The sequence below is a fragment of the Pan paniscus genome, chromosome 3 (assembly GCF_029289425.2).
Source record: "Pan paniscus chromosome 3, NHGRI_mPanPan1-v2.0_pri, whole genome shotgun sequence".
In the NCBI taxonomy this organism is placed as follows: domain Eukaryota; kingdom Metazoa; phylum Chordata; class Mammalia; order Primates; family Hominidae; genus Pan; species Pan paniscus.
Window position 1 is genome coordinate 110900652 of NC_073252.2, and position 22649 is coordinate 110923300.

Here is a 22649-nt window from a genome sequence, read left to right on the forward strand (position 1 = left end):
TAACCTGGGTACCCACTACTTGTGATTTTTATTTGAAGTTGGGGGCAGTCTTGTGGAACTGAGCCCTTAACCTGTGGTGTCTGCGTTAACTCTGGGTAGTCAGTGTCAGAATTGAATTAAATTGTAGGGCACTCAGTTGGTGTCTGCAGAAAATTGGGAAATTTCTTGATGTGAAAAACCCACATATCTGGTGTCAGAGATGTTCTGTTTCAGTAGAAACAGTAGTAGACTTGAACAGTTTTACTCTTTATATAGTTTATTTCCAATAGAGAACAAATGGAAACAAGTGCTCTTGGAATCTCATATTGAATTCCACAGTCACAAGCATCCTGGTCATCTCAGGGGAAACTATCACACACTTGGTACAAAGCAAATAGATGAGTTAAATATTATATATTAAATGACAAATTTATTATGATATTAGTAATTTATAATTATTAGATTGAATTATTTCCATAAAAATATGCAAATACTATTATATTGATTACAATATCAAATAATGATATTATAGCCTTAATTAACATATAAGAAAATGGCACAATTCACTTTAAATATAAGGGACAAAGACAAAATAATGAAAACCAAGGGTTTGCATATTTTGTGATTATTTTATAGGAAACAGCTAATTATTAAACTAAGGAAAACTAAAGTTAAATATTTATTTTTCTACTTAAGAAGTGTCTTGGCCGGGCACAGTGGCTCACGCCTGTAATCCCAGCACTTTGGGAAGCCAAGGCAGGTGGATCACCTGAAGTCAGCAGTTCAAGACCAGCCTGGACAACATGGTGAAACCCTGTCTCTACTAAAAATACAAAAATTGGCCAGGTGTGGTGGCACATGCCTGTAATCCCAGCTACTTGGGAGGCTGAGGCAGGAGAATCACTTGAACCCAGGAGTGGGAAGTTGCAGTGAGCCAAGATTGTGCCACTGCACTTCAGCCTGGGGGACAGGGCAAGACGGTGTCCAAAAAAAACAGTGAATTCTCCTCTCTGCTAGGGGAGCATTATATTTTTTATAATTTTAGAATTACATCATTTCTGGTCACAGCTGTCTAAGCCGGCTATGATTTTGCTTCATAAAGTCTTATTGATTTTGATTATTCTTACCTTAAAGCTTACATGTGTTACCATTTATCCTAATGAAATTAAGATAAAACCTGATTTTGTTACCAGCCTTTAGATTCAGTATTAGACACAGAACATTTTATAAGGATCCTTGATAAGGCTCTTACTTCCTTGTCTTATCACAGAAGTAGAATTAGAAGCTCTGTAACAAATATCCAACCCCTCCACCATTTTGATAATCTGTTTTTGGACTGGGTATATAGTAGGTGATCAATAAATGATTATTGAATGAATGAATGTAAGCCTGAATGGATGGTTCTGACTTCCTGTCTGCTTATCTGCCTATCCGTCCAGGTCTGTACATCTATTTCTGTTGGACTATATGTGAATCTTCTCAAAATAGAATTATTGTATATTGCACTGAGTCTCATGGTTACCTCATTGAGATTGCCCATGAACTAAACTCAGTGGTGACTAGCTTAAAACACACACACACACCACCTACCAATATTTTATGACTTAAACATATATATATGTATGTATGTGTATATAGATATATATAAACTCTTATATAAAAGATGATCTACTGAAAGGCGGTGGGGCATGGTGGTGATAGTGATTTATAGATGAAATCACTCCCACGGCATTGGCATCTTGGCAGTAGCTTATTCCTCAGCTTCCCTGAACTAGGCGTGGAACTCCAGTTACTTCCCATATATCTGATACATTTAGGCTGCAACAAATTCAAGTGCTTTTCTTGCTTATTTTTCCCTTCTTTTAGAACAGAAGAAACCAGAAAAAAAATATTTTGTGAGAAAACAACAGTTCCTTACTCTGTACCACCTGCTTAAATGCAAACCAAAGGCACCCAAATGATGCAACCCAAGAGTGTGGAAGAGGCTGGCGGATGGGCTGTCACGTCTGGCTGATCTGATGTCAGAGCAGATCATGTGGTGCTCTGTGGGCAGCTGGGACTGGCCCGCCGAAAGCACATGGATTACAGTCTGAGGCTGTAATGGGAAAGTCGGTTCCTGGGCTGCTGTCTCATAGACATCAGCTTGCAGGGAAGCTGGGGGCTCTCCGAATTGCCCTGCTCCGGGGCCCCTCCTGCTGCGTGACTCACAGGCACATTGCAGAGAGAAGCTGCCGCTCCCAGTAAGTGCTTAAAGAAGGTCTTTATTAGAGAATTTTGGAAGCGGGGAGGAAGTGTTTGTGTTGATAGGGGGTGCTGGAAGCCTTTGTAAAACCCCCTCCTTGGATCTGGGCTGGGCAGCGGCGCTTTCCATGCCATTCTGGAGTTCAAAGGCAGCGCTGATGTGCAAATGTTCCCCAGCCCTGGTTTTGGTTTGTTCTCCATGTGATGTGTTTTTCTGATTTGCATTTTCTCTTTCTGTAATCGTAGGGCAGATTTTTAAGATCTGGTTAAAGTGAATTGATTTATTTCAGATTCCCAGCCCCAGAGTGGACTTGGTGTTCCCTGTATGATAAGCAGGGAGAGGGGCAAGAGGGTGGTGGCTCTTTTGGTCAGAATACTGCTTGTGTTAAGACACTGGCTGTGTCTGTGCCGGAGAAAGTGGTTGCCACCCCTTCTCTGCATTGGGTGAGTAGGTGGTGTGAGAGAAAGCGGGGGTGAACCAGCAGTAAAGAGATTTAATTAGTTTTTGGTAAACAGCAGTGCTATTAGTATGTTGCCTTTTTTTATGGTCAAAATTTATATTAAATAGTGTCAGCTGGCAGAACAGGTGCTGGCAGTGGAAGAATGATGGAGTTCTTTCTCCCTTTCCCAGCTAGTGAATTGTCTTTCCTGCATCGAAAGCCCAATTAAGGAGTAGAGAGAAATGTAACAGATACAGATTTCTGAGCAGTGTTTTTTTGTTTGTTTGTTTGTTCTTTGGCTTGGTTTTTATTTTTTATTCCTAAAAAGCACCACATTCCCACACTCATGCATCAGGAATGATTCTCACCTCGACGATGTCTTAGGTGTGGCCTTTTTGGAGAGCAAAGGAATAAATTCAATAACATCTTTCTCTTCCTCCTGAGCATATAACATTAAGTTTGCTTTAGAGACTGAAAATAAATGTGTGTGGTTGGAAGGAGATATAAAGGGGAATTTAGAAGAACAGATTGTTTATTTGCCCTGGCACTTTTCTGTGAACACTTGATAGAGTTCTAGGTCAAGGTGTATGGTATCCCCTTGAGGGATAATAGGCATGTCTTTAAGCATTGGAAAATCTTTATTTTTTAAAGGAAGAGAACCTAGTCTTTTCTATGAATCTCTGCACAAACCAGAGACTTTGGGGCCAAACACTGATTCCAGAAACACTTAGGCATTGAAGAAACTTTTGGGTGAGAAAGATGATGGTATGAATGCAAAGAAAATATGCTTAGATGAGTTTTGTCCTTTTTTTTTTTAGCCTTTTGCAGTATATGGTTTAAGTCACAGAACAACAAACAACAGAAGAGAGCATGCCCCACCCAGTGTTGTGAACATGGATGATTCCCCTCCCATTCTATTCCACTGAACTGCATAAACACTAGCGCAGAGACAGTTCTAATTCATCTTTTGAACCCTGTATGTTACAGGTACAAGCCATATAAAATGAAGACATAGAAAAATGGAAGATCCTCCCACCCCACCCTACTTTCTCCTCCTTCCATATTGTTGAGTGAAGCTATATTCATCTTGGAAAGGGTCTGCATCACTGCTTGTAATTTTGTTAGCCATTTCTTGTAGACGAGCACAGTGTGAGGAATTCAGAGGTAGTCTTCCTGATCTGGTCCTCCGTCTCTGCCTAGACCACACCCCCTTTTTTGGCCACATGCCTAAAACTCTCTCTGAAGGGGAGTGTGATAAAACGATGCCCATCCTTGGGCACATGGATTCCTCGGTCACAAAACTGAAGAGGCCTGATTTCTCTGCAGACACACATTTCCTGCTTCTCAGGGTGAAGATACCCATTTATGGGGGTTTTAGAATTCCTTTTCTTTAACACAGTAATGTGAAAAGAAATGGAAGAAAATTATCCATTTTTCCATCTCACTCACACAACTCTGTTTAATGTCCTGTATTCTCTTCCTGTCTTTATCATCACATTAGGCTAGCTATGTTTAATGCAGAAGGGCTATCCACACTCCTTCAGATTTCTGCTTTTCAGGGAAGGCACCTGTAGTTACAGTCTTAGAACTGGACCAGACCCTATTAGGACTGATAGTTCAGCCGTATTTCACAGAGGGTAAAGCTGGTCAGAGTTACACATCTGATGAGTGACAGAGTTGGGACTAGAACTCAGATTGCCTGACTGCCCAGTGCTCCTTCTGCAATCATGCAACCTAAGGAGAGAACATTTTCTTTAAAAATTAGGTGTTTTTTTCAATTTCTGGTTCTTTTTTATTTAAAATGCTGTGTAATTATTAGCATAGTAAAATGACTGTAATTTCACTGTCTTTCCCGAAGAATGTCTTGCAATAGATTGGAAAGTCAATTTTGTGTTTTTAAATTAGAGACAGGTTCTTGCTATGTTGTCCAAGCTGGACTCAATTCCTGGGCTCAAGTAATCCTCCTACCTTAGCCTCCCAAGTAGCTGGGATTACAGGCATGAGCCACTGTGCCTAGCTTTGCCTTTGTTTTTCTGTTTTTCGAGATAGGGTCTCTCTCTGTTGCCCAGGCTGGAGTGCAGGGGCATGATCATAGCTCATGTAACCTTAAACTCGGGTTCAAACAATCCTTCAGCCTTAGACTCCTGAGTGACTGGGACTACAGGTGCATGCTGCTATACCGGGATAATTTTTATTTATTTATTTATTTTTTTGAGACCGAGTTTCACTCTTGTTGCCCAGGCTGGAGTGCAATGGCGCGATCTTGGCTCACCGCAACCTCCGCTTCCCGGGTTCAAGCGATTCTCCTGCCTCAGCCTCCCGAGTAGCTGAGATTACAGGCATGCGCCACCATGCCTGGCTAATTTTTTTTGTATTTTTAGACGGGGTTTCTCCATGTTGGTCAGGCTGGTCTTGAACTCCTCACCTCAGGTGATCCGCCCGCCTCGGTCTCCCAAAGTGCTGGGATTACAGGCATGAGCCACCGCGCCCGGCCCCTTAAATGTTTTTTGTAGAGATGGAGTCTTGCTATGTTGTCAGGGCTGGTCTGGAACTCCTGGGCTCAAATGATCCTACTGTGTTAGCTTCCCTAGTAGCTGGGATTACAGGCATGCACCATCACACCTAGTTCAGATTGGGAAATCTTTACAGAGAAAATTAAGTTCTGTTTTCTTAGGAAACTAGCATATTTATATTCTTTGTGGGTCATGTGATGAGATCTCAAATACCTGATTGTTATAGTTTTCTAATCTTGGCTTTCTGAGAATGTAGACTACCCTAATTTTTTTTTTTTTTTTTTTTGAGACTGGGTCTCAGTCTGTCACCCAGGCTGGAGTGCAGTGGTGTGATCACAGCTCATGTAACCTTGAACTCTTGGGCTCAAGTGATCCTCTCACCTCAGCCTCTTAAGTAACTGGGATTATAGGCAAGCACCACTATGCTGTCTTCTACCCTAATTAATAAGGGGGATTATTGTTCAGTTATGGCAAATCACATACCACGAGAACATTTAGAAGCTTCATTCTATTTGGGTGGTTTTCTGAGTCATAGATTTTTTTTTTTTTTTTTGAGAAAGGGTCTGTCTGTCACCCAGGCTGGAGTACATTCGTGCAATCTTGGCTTAATGCCACCTCCGCATCCTGGGCTCAAGCCATCCTCCTATCTCAGCCCCACCAAATAGCTGGGACCACAGGTGTGCGCCACCACGCCCAGCTAACTTTTGTATTTTTTGTAGACACAGGGTTTCACCTTGTTGCCCAGGCTGGTCTTGAACTCCTGGGCTCAAGCGATCCACCCGCCTCAGCCTCCCAAAGAGCTGGGATTACAGGCATGAGCCACTGCGCCTAATGTTCTTTCTTTATACAAACCTATTCATGGTGACATATTTAAAAACCATTTAAGGGGCTGGGCACGGTGGCTTACGTCTGTAATCTCAGCACTTTGGGAAGCAAAGGCAAGAGGATCACGAGGTCAGGAGATTGAGACCATCCTGGCTAACACCGTGAAACCCTGTCTCTACTAAAAAAAAAAAAAAACAAAAAAAAAACCAAAAATTAGCCGGGCGTGGTGGCATGTGCCTGTAGTCCCAGCTACTCAGGAGGCTGAGGCAGGAGAATCTCTTGAACCTGGGAGGCAGAGGTTGCAGTGAGCCAAGATCGCGCCACTGCACTCCAGCCTGGGCGACAGAGCGAGATTCCGTCTCAAAAAAAAAAAAAAAAAGAAAAACAACAACAACAAAAAACCATTTCAGGCTGGGCATAGTAGCTCATGCCTGTAAATTCCAGCACTTTGGGAGGCCGAAGTGGGCAGATCACTTGAGGTCAGGAGTTCGAGACCAGCTTGACCAACATGACAAAACCTTGTCTCTACTAAAATTACAAAAATTAGCTGGGGGTGGTGGCATGCGCCTGTGGCCCCAGCTACTAGGAGGGGTGAGGTAGGAGGATGGCTTCAAACCAGGAGGCGGAGGTTGCAGTGAGCAAAGATCGCAACCTGCACTCCAGCCTGGGTGACAGTGTAACCCTGTATCAAAAAAAAAAAACCTGAAATAATAAAAACAAAACAAAGAAAGAAAGAAACATTTAAAAGATGTTTAATTCAAAATAAAATTTTAGATTAATTTTTTCCCTGTTGAGATCAATGCTAGACCCACAAGAGATTAAAAAAAAAAACTTGTTCATTGATAGAACAAATATATAGAACATTGCAATTCTTGCTTATGAGTATAATGAGATTTAAAAGGTAATCCAACATTATGCTGTTCCATAATGTTTTTAGAATGCCCATCTGTTAATTATTCAGTCTTATTTTGGTAAGGGTAAGACTCCCGCGTTATTTGCTTAAAATAACGCACATGTGAATAAATGTCATAGATAATTCACCTGTGTTGATGCTATTTGTAAAAGCAATAAACACAAAATTAGATTGGGTGTTGTTTAATTACAATTTTTGGAAATCTCAAATTCAATACAGAGGTCCTCTGATTATATCCTGGATATGCAATAGTCAGTTTCTACTGGTTGAGTGAGGGTATCTCTTCATTGTAGACATTAAACTATAGTGATATATTGGGAGAAATTAGTTCTGGTGGCTTTGAGTGGTTTCAAAAAGAATAATTGGGACACTGTTCTAAACAGCCAACACTGTCTAGCTCAGAAACAAATGACTGCATGTGTGACATTTCTAAATGGTGACATCTTCAAGGAACCCTCTAAATGGTTACTTATTTTAAGCTTCAGGTTATGGAGGAAAGAAAAAATTAGGCAGGGGATATTAGTTGTTAATGGTCCTAATATGAACAGACAGAAACTCCAAATAAAGATATCATTTATTTCCAAAAGATGTAACTAAGAGGAAATGCAAAAAAAAAAAATTCAAAGTTCAGTAAAGTGAATAGCTGCTGTACTAATTGTAAATTTCACTCTTTGAGGTCTTGGGTGCCTTTAACCGATTCCATTTAGGCAGAAAGCACAAGCAAATATCTCTTGTTGTAAACAAAGCAACAAATTTAAGTTAATGCTAATGTGTTCACAGCCAGAGCCAAAAGTTTTTCAGGGTTATTATAACACACTGGGCTCTCAGCCCATCCATCTAAATGTCCAAAGTACACTAAAGTTATGGATTGGCCCATTGTATATACCATCCCACATGAGAGCCAGATGCTACTGTTTACTGTGCTAGTGACTTAGCCAGATTCAATGTGAAATCTGAGATTACTGTTTGGGGTTCATGGAAGTTATAGATGGATTTTTCTGATCATGGATTTAGGCTTCTATACTTCGATCTGTTTTGATTAATGCCGATTTTTTTTTAAGGACAATCTTTTAAACCTAATTATACCCTAAACTTCAGATGGAGAGTTTCCTTGTAAAAATTGTTTTCATTTATTGTCTTTGGACCTTGGATGTGTTGTAGGTCTTCAGCATCTATCTATCTATCTATCTATCTATCTATCTATCTATCTATCTATCTATCCGTCTATCTAGAGGGAGACAGGGTCTTGTTCTGTCACCCAGGCTGGAGGGCGGTGGTGTGATCATAGCTTACTGCAGTCTCGAACTCTTGGCTTCAAGCGATCTTCCAGCCTCAGCCTCCCAGGTAACTAAGATTACAAGACTACAGGAGAGTGACAGGACTACAACCATGACCAGTTAATTTTTTAAGTTTTATTTTTCTGGAGACAGGGTGTTGTTCTGTTGCCCAGGCTAGTCTTGAACTCCTGGCTTCAAGCAGTCCTCTTGCCTTAGCTTTCCAAAGTGCTGGGATTACAGATGTGAGCCATTGCACCCCACCTTTAGCATTTTTTTTTTTCAGACGGAGTCTTGCTCTGTCACCCAGGCTGGAGTGCAATGGTGCGATCTCAGCTCACTGCAACCTCCGCCTCCCTGGTTCAAGCCATTGTCCTGCCTCAGCCTCCCAGGTAGCTGGGACTACAGACATGCGCCACCACACCTGGCTAATTTTTGTATTTTTAGTAGAGATGGGGTTTCACCATGCTGGCCAGGCTGGTCTCAAATTCCTGACCAGGTGATCTACCCGCCTCGGCCTCTCAAAGTGCTGGGATTATAGGTGTGAGCCACTGCACCCTGCTTTTAGCATATTTTTATTCTTTGTTTTGAGCATGGAAAAGAAGCCATGGAATTCTATTGCATGGCAACCACACTAGAAAATGTAATTATAATGCAGATTTTAAGATGATTTGGTAAAAAAACCAGTTCTGTATATATTGATTTAGAAAAAGACTATCCACTGTCTTAAGAAAATGTGGCACATATACACCATGGAATATTATGCAGCCATAAAAAATGATGAGTTCATGTCCTTTGTAGGTACATGGATCAAGATGGAAACCATCAGTCTGAGCAAACTATTGCAAGGACAGAAAACCAAACATCACATATTCTCACTCATAGGTGGGAATTGAACAATGAGAACACCTGGACACAGGGTGAGGAACATCACATACCAGGCCTGTCATGGGGTGGGGGGAGGGAGGAGGGATAGCATTAGGAGATATACCTAATGTAAATAATAAGTTAATGGGTGCAGCACACCAACACGGCACATGTATACATATGTAACAAACCTGCGTGTTGTGCACATGTACCCTAGAACATAAAGGATAATAAAAAAAAATTTAAAAAAAGAAAGAAAAAGACTATCCACTGTCCTCAGTTGGAAAGAAAATTTCATCATTCAAGACCCAGTATTATCAGATTTTGTTGACATAGTTAGATCCCTTATCCCTTAACCCTACCTGATTTGGTTTGTGTCCTTTTCATCCAATTAAACTGGTTTTTGAGGAAGTATCACAAGTAATGATAATACTACCAATAATACTACCAATACTACAAAAGCAACTGTTGTAGGTGAGGAAAGATTTCTTTTCCTCATCCATTGCTAAGTTCATGGCTGAGGCACCTATAACAAAAGACAGATTAACCAGAGAAAATCATAAACCAAATTCACTTAATTAATATGTTTACATGACATAAGAGCCTTCAGAAATGAAGACCCAAAGAAAAAGGTAAATTTGTACATTTTTGTGCTTAGGTTTGATGAAGAGTAGACAGTTGTGGAAAAGTATGATTGGACAAAGGAGGTGTGATCTAATGGTAATAAACTGGGGGACTTAGCTAGACCTGTGTATTCATATTTGTCTCTGTGTCCCTGTGCCTTTGGAGATAAGAACATTCCTTTCCTCCATATATGGGGTGGGCACCTCTCCATGAGAGCCTTAATTACTTATTTCACAGGAAGGTCAAAGAATTGTGTTTTGGCCTACTTCAGGGGAGAAGATCAACGAGTAACTTTTCTGCTTCTACTGCTTCCTCAAATGCCAAAGTGCCATATTTTGGGGTAGCAGGTCCTGAATCCCATCACTGCTAAATGCTGAGCACTTTCCATATGCAAGACCCTGTATTAATACTTCGTTTATTTATGGACATTTCACAGATGGTAAGATGAACTTGCCCCAAATGTGTGACTTGTCATTTGAGAATCCAGTCAGTCCAGACTTTCTAAGTCTAAGGCCTATCTCATAACCTGTTGTTACTATTTTGACTATAAATTTCTATAGAGTTGTGTAGTCTGTTTTGCTTCAGACTTCGAAAACCACTTGTGACATCTGTACCAAACACAGTGACAATGGTCTCACTGCAACCTGAAAAGCCAGTTGTCCCTGGAACAGCAGTAACACTTTCCCTACCAGCAGTAACTTTTGAAGAATCTTCAGGTGCAGCTATTTGTCTTCCATCTCTGAAACCTTTTGTTACATCTACTGGGACCACATGTGACAAGCCTGTTATTGGCACTCCAATGCAAATCAAACTTGCCCAGCCGGGCCCTGTCCTTTCACAACCAGCTGGGATTCCATAGGCAGTTAAAGTCAAGCAACTAGTAGTTCAGCAGGCTTTAGGAGGCAATGAAAAACGGGTGACCACACTTACACATTCCTCAGCATTGACCATTCAGAAATCTGGATAGAAGACAATGCCAGTGAACACCATAATACCTACCAGTCAGTTTCTTCCATCTTCTGTTCTAAAGCAAATTACTCTGCCTGGAAATAAAATTCTGTTGCTTCAAGCATCTTCTACTCAAAAAAATAAAGTAAAAGAGAATGGAACAATATGCTTCAGGGATGAAGATGACATCAGTGATGTGACTTCTATGGCAGGGGTCAACCTTAATGAAGAAAATGCCTGTGTCTTAGCAACAAACTCTGAATTGGTTGGCACACTCATTCAGTCATGTAAAGATGAACCATTTCTTTTTATTGGAGTTCTACAAAAGAGAATTTTAGACATTGGTAAAAAGCATGACATTACAGAACTTAACTGTTGCTGTGAACTTGATCACCCATGCAACACAGGAAAAATTATGAAGCCTTCTAGAAAAACTGACTGCAATTGCTCAGCATTGAATGACTACTTACAAGGCAAGTGAAAATTACATCCTGTGTAGTGATACCAGGTCACACCTCAAATTTCTTGAAAAGCTGGATCAATTGGAGAAGCAGAGAAAGGATTTAGAAGAAAGAGAAATGTTACTTAAGGCAGCCAAGAGTCGTTGTAATAAAGAAGATCCAGAACAGCTGAGATTAAAGCAGAAAGCCAATGAGTTACAGCAACTGGAACTTGAACAGATACAGCATAGAGATGCTAATCTCACAGCTCTTGCAGCTATTGGACCAAGGAAGAAGAGACCACTAGAACTTGGAAGTGAGGGCTTAAAAGACAACCTTCTTGCTTCTGGGACATCCAGCCTGACAGTCACCAAACAGTTGCTTCGTCTAAGAATCACAAGAATCTGCCTCAGGGACTTGATATTTTGTATGGAACAGGAACAGGAGATGAAATATTCTCGAGCTCTGTACCTGGCCCTTCTGAAGGGACCACTCCACTCTCCATCCAGATCCTTGCAATTTACTGCCAAGGAAGACACAAAGAGCATTGTTGCACTGTTCTGAAATTTCGATTCCTGGAACATAATCACCAATATGAAAGAGCAAACAAATGGAAAAACATTTCATGCTCGTGGATAGGAAGAATCAATATTGTTAAAATGGCCATACTGCCCAAATCAATTTACAGATTCAACACTATTCCTATCTAAGTGACAACAATATTTTTTACAGAACTAGAAAAAGCTATTCTAAAATTCATACGGAATAAAAAAAGAGCCTGAATAAACAAAGCAATCCTAAGCAAAAAGAACAAAGCTGGAGGTGTTACACTGCTCATCTTCAAACTATACCACAGGCTGCAGTAACCAAAACAGCATAGTACTGGTACAAAGACAGACACAGAGACGAATAGAACAGGTTAGAGAACACAGAAATAAAGTCGCAAACCTACAACCATCTGATCTTCAACAAAGCCTACAAAAATAAGCATTGGGGAAAGGATTCCCTATTCAATAAACACTGCTGGGATAACTGGCTAGCCATATGCAGAAGATTGAAACACGACTCCTTTCTTTCACCATATACAAAAATCAACTCAAGATGAATTATGGACTTTTTTTTTTTTTTTTTTTTTTTGAGACAGAGTCTCGCTCTGTCGCCCAGGCTGGAGTGCAGTGGCATAATCTTGGCTCACTGCAACCTCCGCCTCCTGGGTTCAAGCAATTCTCTGCCTCAGCCTCCCTCGTAGCTGGAATTAAAAGCACCCCCCACCACGCCCAGCTAATTTTTGTATTTTTAGTAGAGAGGGGGGTTTCACCATCTTGGCCAGGCTGTTGTTGAATTCCTCACCTTGTGATCCACCCGCCTCGGCCTCCCAAAGTGTTGGGATTACAGGCGTGAGCCACCGTGCCCAGCCTAATTAAGGACTTAAATATAAAATCTGAAACTATAAAAACCCTAGCAGAACACATAGGAAGTACAATTCTAGACACAGGCTCTGGCAAAGATGTCATGACAAAGATTCCAAAAGCAATTGCAACAAAACAAAAAATTGACAAATGGGACCTAATTAAAGTAAATAACCTTTGCACAGCCAAGGAAACTATTAACAGAGTAAACAGACAACCTCCAGAAGGGAGGTTTGCAAACTATGTATCCAGCAAACATCTAATTTCTGGAATCTATAAGGCACTTAAAGCAAAAAACAAACAACCCTATTTAAAAATGGGCAAAGGAGGCTGGGTGTGGTGGTTCACACCTGTAATTCTAGCTCTTTGGGAGGTGGAGGCAGGTGGATCACTTGAGGCCAGGAGTTTGAGAACAGGCTGGCCAATATGGTGAAACCCTGTCTCTACTAAAAGCAAAACAAAAATTAGCCGGGCGTGGTGGCGCCTGTAATCCCAGCTATTTGTGGAGCTGAGGCATAAGAATCGCTTGAACCCAGGAGGCAGAGGTTTCAGTGAGCTGAGATGATGTCACTGCATTCCAGCCTGGGTGACAGAGCAGGACTCTGTCTCAAAAATATAAATGAATGAATGAATGAATGAATAAAATGCAGTTTAAATCCAATGTTTGTTTGTTGGTTTTATGTCTAGATAATCTGTCTAATGCTGAGAGTAGAGTGTTTAAGTCCTCAACTATTAACTGTGTTAGAGTCTATTTCTCCCTTTTTATCTGGGTGTTCCAGTGTTGGGTACATATATATTTACAATTATATTTATCGTATCCTCAGGCCTAGTGCAGTGGCTCATGCCTATAATCCCAGCACTTTGGGAGGCGAAGGCAGAAGGATTGCTTTGAGACCAGGAGTTAGACTAGCCTGGGCAACATAGTATGAGCCCATCTCTACAAAAAAAAAAAAAAAAAAAAAGGAAGGGCAAAGGACATGGAGAGACACTTCTCAAAAGAAGACACACAGGCGGCCAACAGGCATATGAAAAAAATTCTCAAAACTAATCATTAGAGATATGCAAATCAAAACCACAATGAGATACCATCTCACACTAGTTAGAAGGGCTATTATTAAAAAGTCAGTGCTGGGCATGGTGACTCACACCTGTAATCCCAGCACTTTGGGAGGCTGAGGCTGGCAGATCACAAGGTCAGGAGATGGAGACCATCCTGGCTAACATGGTGAAACCCCATCTGTACTAACAATAGAAAAGCAAAATTAGCTGGGCGTGGTGGTGGGCACCTGTAGTCCCAGCTACTCGGGAGGCTGAGGCGGGAGAATGGCGTGAACCCGGGCGGTGGAGCTTGCAGTGAGTGGAGATCGCGCCACTGCACTCTAGCCTGGATAACAGAGTAAGACTCCATCTCAAAAAAATAAAAATAAAAAATAAAAATAAAGTCAAAAAATAACAGATGCTGGCGAGGTTGCGGAGAAAAGTGAACACTTATCCACTGCTGGTGGGAATGTAAACTAGGTCAGCCAGTATGGAAAGCAGTTTGAAGATTTCTCAAAGAACTTAAAAGAGAGCTACCCTTTGACACAGCGTCTCATCACTGAGTGTATAACAAAAGAAACATAAATTGTTCTACCATAAAGTCATATGCACACATATGTTCATTGCAGCACTACTCACAACAGCAAAGACATGGAATCAACCTAAAAGCCCATCGACAGTGGACTGGGTAAATAAAATGTGGTACATACACAACATGGAATACTACAGTCATTAAAATGAATGAGATCATGTCCTTTGTAGCAATATAGATGGAGCCGGAGGCCATTATCCTAAGCAAATTAACACAGTAACAGGAAACAAAATACCAGATGTTCTCATTTATAGGTGGAAGCTAAACATGGAGTACAAATACACATGGGCATAAAGAAGGGAACATTAGACACTGGGGCCTACTTAAAGGTGGAGTGTGGGAGGAGAGTGAAGATTGGTACTTATCGGTTACTATGGTTATTACCTGGGTAACAAAATAATCTATACACCAAACCCCTGTAACATGCAATTTTTTTTTTTTTTTTTTTTTTGAGACTGAGAGGTGACAACGTGCTAACAGCCCTTGCTCGCTCTCGGCACCTCCTCAGGCTACGGCATCCACTCTGGCTGCGCTTGAGGAGCCCTTCAGCCCGCAGCTGCACTGTGGGAGCCCCTCTCTGGGCTGGCCAAGGCCAAAGCCAGCTCCCTCTGCTTGCAGGGAGGTGTGGAGGGAGAGGCGCGGGCAGGAACTGGGGCTGTGCATGGCACTCGCAGGCCAGCACGGGTTCCAGGTGGGCACGGGCTTGGTGGGCCCTGCACTCAGAGCAGCCGGCTGGAGCCACCAGCCCCAGGCAGTGAGGGGCTTAGCACCCGGGCCAGCAGCTGCGGAGGGTGCCCCGGGTCCCCCAGCACTGCTGGCCCACCTGTGCCACGCTTGAATTCTCCCTGGGCCTCAGCCGTCTCCCCCATAGGGCAGGGCTTGGGACCTGCAGCCCGCCATGCCTGAGCCCCCACCCCCTCCATGGGCTCCCGCGTGGCCAGAGACTCCCCAATGGGTGCTGCCCCCTACTCTGCAGCGCCCAGTCCCATCGACTGCCCAAGGGCTGAGGAGTGCGGGCACGTGGTGTGGGACTGGCAGGCAGCTCTGCCCACGGCCCCAGTGCAGGATCCACTAGGCGAAGCAAGCTGGGCTCCTGAGTCGGGTGGGGACATGGAGAACTTTTATGTCTAGCTAGAGGATTGTAAATGTACCAATCAGCACTCTGTGTCTAGCTCAAGGTTTGTAAATGCACCAATCAGTGCTCTGTGTCTAGCTAATCTAGTGGGGACTTGGAGAACTTTTGTATCTAGCTAAAGGATTTTAAATGCACCAATCAGCACCTTGTGTGTAGCTCAAGGTTTGTAAACACACCAATCAGCACCCTGTGTCTAGCTCAAGGTTTGTAAATGCACCAATCAGCACCCTGTCAAAACGGACCAATCAACTCTCTGTAAAATGGGCCAATCAGCTCCCTGTAAAATGGACCAATCAGCAGGATGTGGGTGGGGTCAGATGAGGGAATAAAAGCAGGCTGCTGGAGCCAGCACCGCTCGGGTCCTCTTTCATGCTGTGGAAGCTTTGTTTTTTCGCTCTTCACAATAAATCTTGCTGCTGCTCAGTCTTTGGGTCCACGCCACCTTTATGAGCTGTAACAGTCACTGCGAAGGTCTGCAGCTTCACTCCTGAAGCCAGCGAGACCACGAACTCACTGGGAGGAATGAACAACTCCGGACGTGCCACCTTTATGAACTGTAACACTCATTGTGAAGGTATGCAGCTTCACTCCTGAGGCCAGCGAGACCCCAAACCCACCAGAAGGAAGAAACTCTGGACACATCTGAACATCCGAAAGAAAAAACTCCAGACGCACCATCTTTAAGAACTGTAACACTCACCGCAAGGGTCCACGGCTTCATTCTTGAAGTCAGCGAGACCAAGAACCCACCAATTCCGGACACAAGATGGTCTCATTATGTTGCGCAGGCTGGAGCGCAGTGCTACAATCTCAGGCCACTGCAACCTCTGACTCCCATGTTCAAGCAATTGTCCTGCCTCAGCCTCTTGAGTGGTTAGGACTACAGGCGTGAGCCACCAACACCAGGCTAATTTCTGTATTTTTAGTAGAGACAGGGTTTCACCCTGTTAACCAGGCTGGGTTCTAAATCCTGGCCTCAAGTGATCCGCCTCTCTTGGCCTCCCAAAGTGCTGTCATTACAGGCATGAGCCACAGCACCGGGCCTGTAGGGTGCAATTTACTTATATACCAAACCTGTATATGTACCCCTGAACCTAAAATAAAATTTGGAAGAAAAAAATAGATTTTGCATCATTTTACAGTCACAAAATTATTTTATTTTGCCCAGGAAAGACTATTGTTTTTTCATATTGTATACTCTGTGCTTTCTAAAACTTTGTTGATATGGATAAAAGCAGAGCCATTCAAATTGTAAAGTTATTTGTAGAGTAGTGCTGCAGAATTGTAAATGCCTCATCCTGATATTGTATGATATTCAATTTCAGAATAAACTAAGTCCTGTAAGAACATTTGGCCCAGATGTTACTAAAAATAATTGTTGCTCTAAAATTTCACACAGAGAATAACATTCCATGGTCTTCTACTGTTATGCACTATTGCTTCATTTTTCCATTTGGGATTGAAAAGGAGAACTTTAGAAAAATATTTTAAAAGGATATATATTCTTGCTTTATAACCTCCAATATTCTGCTTCAGTTAAATCTAAATTGTTGTAAAGAGACAACTGTATACTTGTGTTTAAGCACTCATCTGATTAAATTGTTTGAAATTTAAGTTGGAAAGAGACAAGTCCACCTAAAGACAGATAGTAGGTAGCATACTATATGTTAGGACATGGAGCTAGTACAAGTAGGTTGGAAGGACAGAAAGTGATCTGTAGCAGCTGGATGGGAAGACTAGCTTCGTTTGGACAAGGGACAGTTTGAAAGGTGGTCTTACTTTCAGTTTGAATCACAAGAGAAGCAGAAAGAGGCTTGGTTGTTCTGATAGTGAAGGAAATTCCTTAGAAGTTCTACTGAAGAAAGCCTTGGAATACAGAATTTTAAAAAGTTTTAAACAGAATAAGCCAAACATAAGGTAGTGGGTAAGGGGAGGAAATAATACGCTGAAATGCCAATCTTTAGACCATAGTAGCTCTAAAATCTAGACCGCTAGAATATTGGATTGAACAGACAGCTGGCTGGAAATATCTGATTTTAGAGATGTCAGGGCAATTTTTGCAAGATAAATCTGATAGGTCAAAATTAGAGTAGTTTAAGCAGTGACTACTCTCATTTACACTTAATGGTTAGTTTTGATGATACGTGATGCACCTAGGTGCCTATATATTTTTTCTTTTAATTTATGAATGATTTATGTTTTTTTTTTTTTTTTTTTTTGAGAGGGAGTCTCGCTCTGTCCCCCAGGCTGGAGTGCAGTGGCGCCATCTCTGCTCACTGCAAGCTCCGCCTTCCGGGTTCACGCCATTCTCCTTGCTCAGCCTCCCCAGTACCTGGGACTACAGGCGCCCGACACCACGCCTGGCTAATTTTTTGTATTTTCAGTAGAGACGGGTTTCACCATGTTAGCCAGGATGGTCTCGATCTCCTGACCTCGTGATCCGCCCGCCTCGGCCTTCCAAAGTGCTGGGATTACAGGCGTGAGCCACCGCACTCGGCCGGAATGATTTATGTTTTAAAATACATAATAGACTGTCCCAAATTCAAAAGGTTCAAAAGGATAAATAAGTCTTTCTTTATCCCTGGTGCTCCAGTTCTCCTCCTCAGAGACAACTGCTGTTGTTAATTCCATGTGTGCCTTCCGAGTATATTGTATGACTATATATACATAGATATAACTTTTAAAACACAAATTGTAACATACTACATATGCTATTCTGTGCCTTTTTTCATTTAACATGTCTTGAAGATTATTCTCTGTCAGTACATAAAAGTTGCCTTATGCTTTAAAGAAATGTTTTATTATGAAAAAGTTCAGACATACACAAAACTAGAACGTATAATGGACCCCCAGGTAGCCATTACCCAGTTCAATGCATATATCAATATTTTGACATTCTTACTATGTATTAGATGATATTAAAAATTATTAACTTTGTTAGGTGAGATAGTGGTTTGGTGGTTATATTTTAAAAATGTTCTTAGAGAAGCATCTTGAAATATTTATGACTGAAATGATATGTTCTCTGACGTTTGAGATTTACTTTAAAATATATCAGAAGAAAAAAGTATGCGTGGAAGGAATAGCTTGAACCAAGATTGGCAAAATGTTGAAGTTAAGTGCATGCAGATTCATTATATCATTTTCTCTGCTCTTGTATATGTTAGAAAATTTCTATAATAAGAAATATATTTGCCAATCTGGTTCTATCTATAGCCCTCCCCCTTTTTTGGAAGTATTTAAAAATGAATCCTAGATATTATGTAATTTCATCCATAAATACTTCTGTATGTTTTTCTAATATTATAAGGACTTAAAAAAACACTACAAAGCCATTATCATATCTCAGAAAATTAACAGTAATTCTTAGTATAATCCAATATCCAGTCCATTTTCCAATTGCTCTGATTTTCTCAAAAATGTCTTTTTGCAGTTGCATTGTTTAAGAGTCAAATTAGGTCCATGTATGGCATGTCTTAGGTCTTTCTTGATCTTTAATAATCAGATATTTTTAAAAATCAGATCTTTAAAAAACAGACACTTGTTTCTTTGAGAAACTGGCTCATCTATTCTGTAGAAGGCCCCACCTTCTGGATTTGACTGGTTGTTTCCTCCAGGTGTGGTTCAACTTGTTCCTCTATCCCTTATATTTGAGTCTTGATTAGATTTAGGTTCAGTATATTAGCCAAGACTCCTTCATAGGGGGTGCTTGCTCTGCTCTTCCTGCTGTATCATCTCAGGAAACCCATATTTCTCATGTTTCACTTTGAGTGATACTAAGATTTAGGAGAGGATTTGGGTGGTGTCAGCCTCATCTACTATCAACATTTCACTTGATGTTTTTGGCATGCAGTGATTATTAATGACTGAGTCCATTATTCCATTAGGGATTACAAAACGATTTTTAAATTCTTACATTCTGTTTATACTTATTACTTGGAATTGTTCTACAAAGAAGTTTCCCTCATGACTTTTTGATAAACCAAAGTATACAGTTGGCTTATTCTTTTTAACAACCACATAGCATTTTATTCGACTATAATTTAATTGGTCATCTATTATTTAAAGTATTTGCTCTTTTTGGTTTGTTTATATTTTTTCCAACTGTATTTTCTCATATACTTATGCATTTATAATGAATAGTAAACTATATAATTTTATAGTTATATTTTAATGGAAAAATAATTATCAGACTTTTTCACTCTGTGTGTATGAATTTATATAAATGTAAGAGGCCAGACCTGTATTTTAACCCTTGGTTGGTTACTTATTTATCATATGATGATGGGGGAAATTATCCTTTCTTTTTTCTTTCCTTCAATTTATTAGTTCTAAGCCTCATTTTCTTAATTCATATACTGAGAATAATAACCAATTTCTGGATGGTTTTAAGGATTAAATTAAAAAACTATCAAAATGCTTGGTAAAGTTCCTAGCATAGAGTAAGTGCTCATTAAAATGAACTTTCTGCTAAAATTTGAGGAATAGATGGAATAGCACATGCAAATTCTTTTGGATAGGGCTTAGCAAATAGATGTTCAATAAATAGTGCCACTTTTCTCCATTTCTTAATTTTTCCCCAATCTTAGTAGTAATGAATATTACTTTTTTTCCCTAGGCCTGTTTTCAGGAGTAATAAATAAATAAACCTTACGTGCCCTGAGGTTTTTGCTGTGAAGGGTCATTCTGTTGGCCTTTATGGAGACTTATCTGGAATTGCTGGGTCACAGCTTTCTATCCTGGGAGGCTGATATGGTTTGGCTTGGTGTCCCTACCCAAATCTCATCTCAAATTATAATCCCCATGTGTTGAAGGAGGGACCTGATGGGAGTTAATTGGATCATGGGGGGCAGTTTCCTCCATGCTGTTCTCATGATAGTTTGTGAGTTCTCATGAGAGCTGATGGTTTTAAAGTGTGGCACTTCCTCGCTCTCTCTCCCTCCTGCCACCTTGGGAAGAAAGTGCCTTGCTTCCCCTTCTGCCATGATTGTAAGTTTCCTGAGGCTTCCGCAGCCATACAGAACCTCTTTTATTTATAAATTACCCAGTCTCAGGTAGTATCTTTATAGCAGTGTGAGAAAGGACTAATAAAGAGAATTGGTACCAAGGTAGTGGGGCACTGCTATAATGATAACCTGAAAATGTGGATGTGACTTTGGAACTGGGTAACAGGTAGAGTTTGAAAGAGTTTTGAGGGCTCAGAAGAAGACAGGAAGATGAAGGAAAGTTTGGAACTTCCTAGAGACTTGTTGAATGGTTTTGACCAAAATGCTGATAGTGATATGGACAATGAAGTCCAGGCTGAGGTGGTCTCATATGGAGATGAGGAACTTATTGGGAACTGGAGTAAAGGTCACTCTTGCCATGCTTTAGCAAAGAGACTGGTGGCGTTTTGCCCCTGCACTAAAGATGTGTGAAACTTTGAACTTGAGAGAGATGATTTAGGGTATCTGGCAGAAGACATTTCTAAGCAGCAAAGCATTCAAGAGGTGATCTGGTTTTTCCTGAAAGTGCACAGTGATATGTGCTCACAAAAAGATGACTTGAAATTGGAACTTATGTTTAAAAGGGAAACAGAGCATAAAAGTTTGGAAAATTTGTTGCCTGACCATATGGTAGAAAAGAAAAACCCATTTTCTGGGGAGAAATTCAAGCCAGATGCATAAATTTGCATAAGTAACGAGGAGCCAAATGTTAATCACCAAGAAAATAGGGAAAATGTCTCCAAGCCATGCCAGAGGTCTTCAAGGCAGCCCCTCCCATCACAGGTGCAGAGGCCTAGGAGGATAAAATGGTTTCATGGGCCAGGTCCAAGGCTGCTCTGCTCTGTGCAGCCTTGGGACAGGGCACCCTGCATCCCAGCAGCTCCAGTTCCAGCTGTGGCTAAAAGGGGGCCTATGTACAGCTCAGTCTGTTGCTTCAGAGGGTGTAAGCCCCAAACCTTGGCAACTTCCATGTGGTGTTGGGCCTGTGGGTACACACAGGCAAGTGTTGAGGTATGGGGAGCTCTGCCTAGATTTCAGAGGACGTATGGAAATGCCTGGATGTCCACACGAAAGTCTGCTGCAGCTGCAGGGATGGAGCCCTCATGGCGAATCTCTGCTGGGCAATGCAGAAGGGAAATGTGGGTTTGGAGACCTCACACACAGTCCCCACTGGAGCTCTGCCTAGTGAAGCTAGACCCAAGAATGGTAGATCCACCAACAGCTTGCACTGTCTGCCTGGAAAAGTGCAGGCACTCAATATCAGCCCATGAAAGCAGCCTCAGGGGCTGTACCCTGCAGAGCCACAGGAGTGGAGCTGCCCATGGCCTTGGAAGCCCACCCCTTGCATCAGCATTCCCTGGATGTGAGACTTGGAGTTAAAGGAGGTTATTTTGGAGCTTTAAGGTTTAATGACCACCTGGCTGGGTTTTGGATTTGCATGGGTCCTGTGGCCCCTTTGTTTTGGCCAATTTATCCCATTTGGAATGGGAACATTTACCCAATGCCTGTACCTCCTTGTATCTTGGAAATAACTTGCTTTTGATTTTACAGGCTCATAGGCAGAAGGGACTTGCCTTGTCTCAGATTAGACTTTGCACTTAGACTTTTGAGTTAATGCTGGGATGAGTTAAGACTTTGGGGGACTATTGGGAAGGCATGATTGGTTTCAAAATGTGAAAATGACATGAGATTTGGGAGGATCCAGGGGTAGAATGATATGGTTTGGCTCTGTGTCCCCACCCAAATCTCATCTTGAATTGTAGTCCCCACATGTTGAGGGAGGGACATGGTGGGAGGTGGATCATGGGGGCAGTTTCCCCTGTGCTGTTCTTATAATAGTGAGTGAGTTCTCATGAGAGCTGATGGTTTTAAAGTGTGGCACTTCCTCATTCTCTCTCTCTCTCCTGCCACCTTGTGAAGAAAGTGCCTGCTTCCCCTTCCCCTTCTGCCATGATTGTAAGTTCCCTGAGCCCTCCCCAGCCATGCAGAACTGTGAGTCAATTAAACCTTTTTTATTTATAAATTATCCAGCCTCGGGTAGTATCTTTACAGCAGTGTGAGAATGGACTAATACAGAGGCCCTGCTGCATACTGGGAAATGCCTGCTTTTCAGGCAGTCCCAATCTGGAAAGGCTCAGGTGGAATGCAAACAGCACTTCATTTAACCCTGAGTTGTGGAACTAGAGTGAATGTTCCTCTCCTTCTCTGTCTTGGACTTCCTACCTCATCCTTGGTTTCCAGTTCATTGTTAGGATTAGAAAGTTATCCTAACAGGCTGGGCGCATGGCTCATGCCTGTAATCCCAGCACTTTGGGAGGCCAAGGTGGGTGGATCACCTGAGGTCAGGAGTTCAAGACCAGCCTGGCCAACATGGTGAAACCCTGTCTCTAATAAAAATACAAAAAATTAGCCAGGCATGGTGGTGC

General features: G+C 41.7%; 1 protein-coding gene and 1 pseudogene across 13 annotated transcripts in view; both read left to right on the forward strand.

The window, feature by feature from the left end:
• ANK2 (ankyrin 2) overlaps positions 1 to 22649 on the forward strand; it is a 685755-nt gene that overhangs the window by 115138 nt on the left and 547968 nt on the right. For 9 of the 13 annotated variants that reach the window (XM_055111741.2, XM_063603574.1, XM_063603577.1 and 6 more), the window contains exon 1: positions 1997 to 2219. The exons of 2 other annotated variants lie outside the window; for them this stretch is intronic. The gene's annotated coding sequence lies outside the window, so the exon portion shown is untranslated. Of the gene's footprint in view, positions 1 to 1983; positions 2220 to 22649 lie in introns of those variants that run through there. 2 more of the 13 variants (XM_063603575.1, XM_055111749.2) reach the window with 1 other exon arrangement.
• On the forward strand, positions 2080 to 21110 carry LOC100980845 (transcription initiation factor TFIID subunit 4B-like; annotated as a pseudogene).